This window comes from Lagenorhynchus albirostris, chromosome 5 (genome assembly GCF_949774975.1).
Source record: "Lagenorhynchus albirostris chromosome 5, mLagAlb1.1, whole genome shotgun sequence".
In the NCBI taxonomy this organism is placed as follows: Eukaryota; Metazoa; Chordata; class Mammalia; order Artiodactyla; family Delphinidae; genus Lagenorhynchus; species Lagenorhynchus albirostris.
The window spans coordinates 58,428,878-58,438,992 of record NC_083099.1 but is presented as its reverse complement, the minus strand read 5'-3'; positions in this window follow the sequence as shown (position 1 = coordinate 58,438,992).

The following is a 10,115-nucleotide window of genomic DNA, read 5'->3' as shown; positions in this document are numbered from 1 at the left end:
AAGTAGAATCCTCTCACGTGGAGAGACAGTGTGTCATTGAAGCAATAATAAAATCCACCTCAGTTCTAAATTCCCATGGATACATGTGTTTTGCTTATTCTCTACGTATCATCTTTATGAACGAGGTGGATTTTGTGGGAAAAATTATTAAATAGCTTTATTTTTCTTACTGTCTTTCAAATATGACTGAGTAGCATCCCCTTTCCCAACTATGGATGTTGTCTTGGGCAGAACTGAAAGATTTTCTTACAACTTTGAGGTTTTGATCACACAGTCTTTATGACTTAAAAAGTTCAGTTTGATCAAAATTAAAACTTTAATCCCTCATTCAGTTAACACTTCTCTCTTCCACAGCTGCTCTTAATCAGACCTAGGTTTGGACATTTGCAGTGAGTCTGTTTTTCTCTACTTGTTCTACCTCTTCCCCTAATCATTTTGCTTCACTGGTGCCACATTGGTTTAGGCCCTCTGTCTAACAGATGCAGAGTTTCTGGCTCTTTCTCTTATGGGATGTTTTGTGGGTTGTTTAAAGACTCTTTGCTAGAGGTCCCCACTGCACTGTTCCCTGATGTGGGCAAGCATCTTCCAGGTGACCCCACCAGTATTCCCATAGCTCTTGCTTCTCGCTTTACACCCCAGGACCACTCTTCCTCTCAGGGCCATCTTGTCAGGTAGACAGACCTCTAGAATGAAGATGCTATAAGACACTCATGCTGATCACCTACTCTGACGTCCAGTCTGGTTCACTGGAAATGCTCAAATTTTTGCTCCACCAAATTCTGAAAGTGCTGGCTATTCCCACTACAGCCCTCACTCCTCACTCTGTCATCAGCGGCAGCTCTAGTGAGCCCTTGCCTTTAGACTTCCGGGTGCAAGTCAGTTTTGGGGTCCTCCAGACACCTGAAGACCCATGGCAAGTTCTCCGAGATGTTCTCTTAGAGTTTTGTTTTTTTTTTTTGCGGCTTGCTGGATCTTAGTTTCCCAACCAGGGATGGAACCCAGGCCCTTGGCAGTGAAAGTGCCAAGTCCTCACCACTGGACCATCAGGGAATTCTCTCTTACCGCTCTTATCTCACTTAAGGTAGGGGTGGGATGGGAAGATTTCAAAGCATAGCTCCCCAATAACTGTTTCCAAAAGTGACTCTCACCTCCAACAGTCCTCATCTCATCTACAGGCTGCAGGCGGGAGTTGGTCTTAGAGTCACAAAGTAAGTTTTATAACCTCTTACCAGTTCCTTAAAGCTCCTTTTGTTTACTACTTTGGGGCAATAACCATTACAAAGACAAAAGAATATCATGTCATATATATTCAGAATTTATATTTTCTGTGACATGTTTTACACCTAAACTGGTTAACGTCAGGCATGAGAGAGATGGGACAGGGTGACATCCAGTTATTTTTATAAAAAGTTACCTCTTTCTTATGCTTAAGACAGCTGCATAGAAGACTTTCACCACTACTTTTTTTTAAAGCACGGACTTGTGAAATAGCAAACAAGATTAGAAAGTTCAGAATTCTGATGGATATAAATGAAAAGGATTATAATACCAAAGGAAAGCAGTTATGAAAACTTACATGTCCCATCCATCCCTGGAAACTCTGATCAACTAGGAAAAGTGTTAGAAAGATCTGGGAATTCAGAGCTCAGTCATACCCCAGTTTAGTTCAACTTAGCTTTATCTGTTCTTAATCTTATAAGCAAAAGAAAGCAATGCAGAGACCCAGGAGTAATATTTCAAATCTCGGCTGCTAGCAAATGAAAAACAGATTGAACAAGTTTGGCTTATGATTCATTCTACAATTGAAAGCCATTGCCCTTTAATTTAGCCTTTTGAATGCAACTATAGTAGGTTTGCATCCTTGTATCTGGATAATGAGCCCACACACCATGAAGGCTGATGGCTGTGTCTGGGCTGCTTGCTGGCACTACATAGCACTGAGTGCAATGACATTATGCTCCCAACGGTGTTAATTATAAGGGTCTTAGAATAGAAACCTGGAACAGAAAATCAAAGATGTTCTTAGTTCACCACTAGCAAACACATGGCAGAAATTCTCTCTGTTGGAGGTAAAACCACTGAGATATTGACCAGCTACTGAAGCCCAGGATACTTTAACAAACTGTGTAGTTGTTAAGAGGAATTTTTTTCTGAAATTTTATTATGAAAAATTTCAAACATACCAGAGTTGATAAAATTGTAGTAACCTCTCACGTATTCACCACCTAGATTTTATAATTGACATTTTGCTATATTTGCCTTCCTATATAGACATCTACCTATCTATTCATCTTTCTATCTATACACCAATCCATCTTATTTTTTTATGCACTTCAAAGTAAACTGCAGACATCAGTACACTTCACCTCTAAACACTTAAGCCTGCCTATTAGCTAGAGTTCAACATTTGTTTAGGGATTTTTTGTGTGTGTGGTAAAATTTACACACAGTGAAATGCACAAATCTTAAATGTACCACTTGACAAGTTTTAACAAATGCATACACCTGGAACATAGATTTTTAACCTCCGATCTAAATGACTATATTTAACTTTTAGGGTTGTGTATTCCATCTCATCAAGTTTTGCTGAAGTTCAGTTTTTTTTTTTTTCAAAAGCTTGAATTTCAAGGACCACCAAAAGGATAAACTACAGGCTACCACCACCTACTCAATTAATCCCTCCACTCATTAAACAAATATACCAGCAATAGCAGACTAGAAAATATTATAAGAATGGTGCTGTTCACAAATGCATCTAAAATATGAAATATCTCAGAACAAGTTTACAAGAGAAATGTGTGACATAAATAAAGGAAACCATGAATCAACTGAAAGATAAAAGAAGGCTTTAATAATATGAAAAAAAAGCCATATTCCTAAGTGGAGAAATTAAACAGTATAAAGATGTTGATTCTCCCCAACTTAATTTATAGGCTTAAGACCTTTGAAATTAAAACATCAGTGGGATTTTCCATCTATACTATAGCAAAATAATTATAAAATTTATGACAGAAAAGTCTAAAACAGAAGAATAGAGGGCATATTACCCTATTAAATAAATGCATGTATAATAATCACAAGCAAGAGATGGTGGCATTTGGAATAAAGAGGTAATACTGGAAGTGGTGAGAGGTGGTCAGATTCTGGGCATTTCAACAGTAGAGAAAATAGACTGTGATGGTGATTCAGACATGCGGCATGAGAAAAAGAAAGAACTCAAGGGCGATGCCAGGTTTTTACCTGAGTTACTCACTGAGAATTAGAAGATGGGGATAAAATATTAGGAGGAAGAAGAAGGGGCTCAGGAGTTCAGTTATAAGTTTCCAATGTTAAGTTTTAGATGGTCCTTACACATGCAAGAGGAAATATGAAGTAGGCGATTGTATATTTGGGTCTGAAGTTCAGGGAAGTGAAAAAGTCTATGTCCAGGCTAGAGTTATAAACACCAGAAAAAATCTAGGGAGTAACTATAAAGAAAGAGGAATCGAGGTCTGGAAACTGAGAGCTAGGTGGACAAAGAGAGGTGTTGCCCAGATTCCGCTTCAAGGAAAAACTTTCACCTTACCTGCCAACAGAAGCTTCCTCAGCCAACATGGGCACCTTGCCCAAAGCCCCACCCTCTCCCAGGGCTGGAGTATAGAAGCTTGGCCATTTTTGTCCAATGACAGGACAGCGCTGACCAGTAACACATGCTCAGGCGCCCCACTGGGCTGACCACTGTTCTGTTGGGCCTCTATTGCAAGTGACTTCTCTCTCCATCCATTCTGGCTCTCTCCTCCTTCCTTTCATAGGTGTTGATTCCTAAGACACATCTCATACACCAAACTGTCTCAGCATCTGCTCCCAGAGAACTAAACCTATAACCTAAAAACAAGGAGAAACCAGTTAGGAGAGAAAGAGAGACCTTTGAAGCAGGAGAGTAGCTAAGAAAAAGGGGAGGCTTAGAAGCCCAGAGAAGTTGGAATGGTTACTGCACGAAACCTGCTGTATCAAACATCCTGGGGTGCCCCCCGATATCTCTTCTTGTCTTCTTCCTGAGTTTTAGAACTCCCATATTTCAGGTGGACACCTGGCCAACCAAAATAAAGACAAAATTTCACAGTTTCCCTTAAAGATTTTGTGGTGATGTGATAAGTTCTGGCCAATAATACGTCAGTGACTGCTTCAGAGAATCTTCCTTCAAAACAAAACAAAACATGGGGCTTCCCTGGTGGCGCAGTGGTTGAGAGTCCGCTTGCCGATGCAGGGGACATGGGTTCGTGCCCCGGTCCGGGAAGATCACACATGCCATGGAGTGGCTGGGCCCGTGAGCCAGGGCCGCTGAGCCTGCGCATCCGGAGCTTAGAACATGTCTGGGATGGCTAAAACTCCATCCTGGCCAGGGTTGACACCTTACCTTAGGGATTGTGGAGCAGAAAGAGGCAGTCAGTCTGGGATCCAGTCAGTCTGGAATGGTAGACTCTCTATACGAGCTCTGGAGTGCTTTCATCCAGACTTTTATAAGAGCAACAAATAGTGATTTTTTTTGGAGTTTCTGTCGCTCTTAGGCTAATCTAATCCTAAATAGTATATGTACCCTAATCTTTTTCTACCCCAGAGTTGACCACTCCCTCCATCTGGCCCTTCTGCTCTTTGTGCATGCCTCTGTCACAGCACTTTCCGTAATGGATTGTCATGATTTAGGTGTCTTAGTAGGTGCTCTGAGTTTGTTGAAATCTGTGAATGGACATCAATCCATTAATTTGGATCTTTGTAACTTAAACATTTCTTATCCTTCCAATTAGATCACAAGTGCTTTGAGCACAGGGACCTTTTCTTATTCTCTCTGTAAAATTTCCATTTGGTTCTTCATATTTTCTGTTTCTTTGCTGAGAATTTTTTTTCATATGTCAGAGTATAATTTTCAAAAAGTTAAATATATAACTTTCATATGAACATAAAGTGAGCCCATGTGAAATATTTAATTCACTCATGAATGATAGAACTTGCATGATGGTGAGGATGGTTCAAAAAGAATTAGAAAGAAGGAAGTATTCAGAGTTTTGCTGAGAATTTTTATCTTTCTATATGTTTCAAGATGGTTCACCCTTACTTCTTAGAGCGTTTTTATAATAGCTGCTTCAAATACTCTGTCATATAATTCTAATGTATGTGTCAGTTTGGTGTTGGCATCTGTTGATTGTCTTTTCCAATGTGAGTCAAGACTTTACTGGTTCTTTCGATGCTGAGTAATTTTGGATTGCGCTCTGGGTATTTTGAATATTATAGGGTTCTGGGTCTTATTGAAATCCTATGGAGAATGCTGATATTTTTGTTTTAGTGGGTAATTGACCTGGTTGGGTTCAGCCTACAAATTTTGATCACACTTCTGGGTTTGGGGCTGCCTTCAGTTCAGGTTAGGGAACATTAGAGGGATAAAAATTGGAAAGTCACCACCAGTTCAGTGATACTTCAATTCTGATCTTCTTCTCCAATCTATCTGCTATGATTTACTTTTCAAGAGTCCTAAAATAGCTGTTCCATGCATTCCGTCTAGATTTCATAGTGGTATTCAGTGGATGAAATAGAGTGAATTGTGCTCTCTTGCCCAGAACAGAACCTTACTAAGTCATTTAAAAAATGTATGTTCTTCATTGCTATAGAGGTTAAATAGAAGAAATGACCATATGAAGAACGGTTCTGAGTTGCTAGGAAAGTCCTTAAGATGTATCCTGATCCATTGCAGGGTTTAAAGTGCTCTGTGTAAAGAATTTGGGAGATGTGCAAAAAAGTATAAACCTTGAAATTAAGCAGTCCTATATTAGAACCTACATTTCATAGAATGGAAAATAGATTATTATGATGTTCACTGAGAGGATAAAAATCATATCATGTTTGTAAATTCCCCAGCATATATAAGATAGAAAATAAATGTTAATTCCACTTCCTTTTAGAATTTAGTATCAGGAAAAGATTGCCTGAAGAAATAGTATGCTTCTTTTGATCATATGGTAAGAATTATGTAACTTGTATTTTTCTTCATGCTTTGGCTGACAGGAGGCTGAGAGCTAAGTGGGACGAGCAATCAATATGTTCATTTGTGGAACTGGTATATTTGCCTCTGTAGAATAACATGCCATTTTATTTTCCTTTTGTTTGTTTGTTTGTTTGTTTGTTATTTTGGCGGTACGCGGGCCTCTCACTGTTGTGGCCTCTCCCGTTGCGGAGCACAGGCTCCGGACGCGCAGGCTCAGCGGCCATGGCTCATGGGCCCAGCTGCTCCGCGGCATGTGGGATCTTCCCAGACCGGGGCACGAACCCGTGTCCCCCGCGTCGGCAGGCGGACTCTCAACCACTGCGCCACCAGGGAAGCCCTATTTTCCATTTCTTTTAATTGCAATAGCCAAAGAGTATAATGTGACCTTTATGGTAAAATATTTTAAGCTTTTTGGATGTAGATAGAACATAGCCATAAAAAAGCTACTATATACTATGCCTTTTAATTTATATGGTACTACTAAACATTTTATGTTCCTGAATTGAAAGTTTGCAGTTATTTCCTTATAAAATAAATCACTTCAAATTAAAATAGATATAGTTATTTCAGAGTCATGAACACTTGGTCATAGAATAGTCACAGCTTACACCTAAAATTCATATTTTACAATTAGAGTTGGCATTTTAGATCTTAAACTGGCATTGCTCCTATATATGACCCATTTTAAAAACACTTAATATAAGATGCTGCTAACACATGAAGAATATTTTTCTAACAAAATTAGGTGATGTGATAAGATGTGACTGTATAATCTTCCTTCCTTTCAATGTTATTAGCATATTCATCACAGTTAACAGTATGCCTTTCTTTGTTAAACACTAGGAATTAGTTTATAGTCTAAAGACATTCAGAGTAAGCACAAGTTGCTTTAAATGACTCCTATTTAAAATAGGTTTGGTTAGATTTTGAAATAATGAAGTGTCTCATGCATCTGATGAAAGCTTTCTTTTTTTCTTTCAGATTTCCCTTAGAAAGAGCCATTTTTAAATAGAAGTGTTTTCTAACTTCAGGTCCAATTTCTCCAGCTTGATTTATGCCAATATGTTTTTAAAAGAGTTGTATGATTATGTTGTGAGGCCAGATGTTTAAACAGTTTTGTTTTTAAGTTGCAGGCACAAGCTCACCTTTCACAGGGCAACACAACTTCCTAATTTTTGATTGAAAACTGTTTCTGAAGCCTTAGATTTTTCCTCGTAATCCAGTTCATGGCAGTGCAGCAGTATGTTTGTGCACCCAGATTACTGAATTTGAGGTAAAACCTTGCTTTCTAAAATGGGTTGGCCAGTTTCTGCCTGCTAAGATGTCTTTTGGGATTAAGTGTGCTTGTAATTTGCCACATCAACTAAAATAGGATCAAAACCTGTACTATGTCACTAGAAAGTCCTCCGAAAATTCAGTTGGCATCCTATAATATTGCAGGAGATGTCAGTGGTATTCTTGTTTGCTTTTTACATTTTCTTACTCTTGTTTAGAGAAAGATATACAAATATTCTTCAACTTTAGGCAAGAATTGATGACTGTAGCTGGGAACTGGAAAAGCTAGATTAAGAACCCTCAGATTAACATCACAATTTTAAGGTGGAGCAAAATAAGCAGGGAAATGTTCACCTAAAAGGGGATTTATTAAGTAAATAAACATGTGATTAGTTTCCATTGTTTAACAGAAGAATGGCTTGAAGAATATACACAATTAGTGGAAAGAAGGCAGTTACAAAACCCACATCTCAATCCAGCCTCACCATAGGCCCCCTTGACCCTCCAGTCACACTGGATTTGCAGTGTGAAGATTTGTGTCACACTCTGTCTTCCAGATGAGAGTTCTCACAAGCTATCCCTTCTTTCTCCTTATTTTCTTCAAGTTTCAGCTTAAATGTTACTTCCTGATCCCTGAGACTAGGTTAGACATTGTTTGCCTTATGCACTTGTACCTGACCACTAAAAACAATACTGAGAGGTAAGCAAGTTAGGTTGTTCTCAACCTCATTTTATAGTTGAGAGACAGAGATAAGGAAACTGAGGCACAGAGTGGTGACATGATTTACCTGTGATCACACAACTAGTGAGTGACAGAACTTGATGAAATGTCTTCTGATGGTATATAGCAAGTCTTTTAAGTTAGCTAAATGGTTCTTATCCTAAACAATATTTCCTAAATAAGGTTCTCTAAACTTCCAAAAGCAAACAAATCTAAGGAATTGTAAGAGTTTGATTTGCCATCTTATATTTGGGTTGAGACCAAAATATGATATAATAACTGTATAACTGAAATATAAGTTTTCCAAAGAGTAGGAATAGTTTTCCCAGCACAACTTATTGAAGAGGCTGTCTTTTTTCATTGTATGTTCTTGCCTACTTTGTCATAAATTAGGTGACCATATGTGCATGGGTTTATCTCTGGGCTTGCTATCCAGTACCATTGATCTATATTTCTTTTTTTGTGCCAGTACCATACTGTCTTGATTACTGTAGCTTTGTAGTATAGTCTGAAGTCCGGGAGCCTGATTCCTCCAGCTCTGTTTTTCTTTATCAAGATTGCTTTGGCTATTTGGGGTCTTTTGTGTTTCCATACAAAAAGAATGAAATTAGAACACTACCTAACACCATACATAAAAATAAACTCAAAATGGATTAAAGGCCTAAATGTAAGACTGGACACTATAAAACTCTTAGGGGAAAACACTCTTTGACATAAAGCACAGCAAGATCTTTTTTGACCCACCTCCTAGAGTAATGAAAATAAAAATAAACAAATGAGACCTAATTAAACTTAAAAGCTTTTGCACAGCAAAGGAAACCATAAACAAGATGAAAAGACAACCCTCAGAATGGGAGATAATATTTTCAAATGAAGCAATGGACAAAGGATTAATCTCCAAAATATACAAACAGCTCACGGAGCTCAATATCAAAAAAAAAACCAACCCAATTAAATAATGGGCAGAAGACCTAAATAGACATTTCACCAAAGAAGACATACAGATGGCCAAGACGCACATGAAAAGATGCTCAACGACACTAATTATTAGAGAAATGCAAATCAAAAATACAATGAGGTATCACCTCACACCAGTCAGAATGGCCATCATCAAAAAATCTACAAACAATAAATGCTGGAGAGGGTGTGGAGAAAAGGGAGCACTTTTGCCCTTTTGGTGGGAATGTAAATTGATACAGCTACTGTGGAGAACAGTATGGAGGTTCCTTAAAAAACTAAAAACAGAACTACCATATGACCCAGCAATCCCACTACTGGGCATATACCCTGAGAAAACCATAATTCAAAAGGGCACACACACCCCAATGTTCATTGCAGCACTATTTACAATAGCCAGGACATGGAAACAACCTAAATGTCCAACGACAGATGAATGATAAGGAAGATGTGGTACATATATACAATAGAATATTACTCAACCATAAAAAGGAATGAAATTGGGCCATTTGTAGAGTTGTGGGTGGACGTAGAGTCTGTCATACAGAGTGAAGTAAGCCAGAAAGAGAAAAACAAATACCGTACGCTAACGCATATATGTGGAATCTAGAAAAATGGTACAGATGAACCTATTTTCAGGGCAGGAATAGAGACGTAAATGTTGAGAACAGACATGTAGACCCAGGGGGGGAAGGGGAGAATGGGACGAATTGGGAGATTAGGATTGACATATATACACTACCATGCATAAAATAGATAGCTAGTGGGAGCATGCTATAAAGCACAGGAAACTCAGCTCGGTGCTCTGTGATGACCTAGATGGGTGGGATGGGGGGCAGTGGGAGGGAGGTCCAAGAGAGAGGGGATATAGGTATACATATAGCTGATTCACTTCATTGTACAGCAGAAACTAACACAACATTGTAAAGCAATTATACTCCTATATATATATATATATATATATATATATATATATAAAATTTAAAAAACAAAACAAAACAAAAAGTAGGAATAGCAGAAAGGGATTTAAGAGTCAGTGAATAATAGCTTAAATATGAATTTAAAGTGATGATGTTTAAGGCACAGGAGACTGCATTTTATATGTTGGAAGACAATGCATTTCTGGAGTTAGAAGGGGGAAAAGGC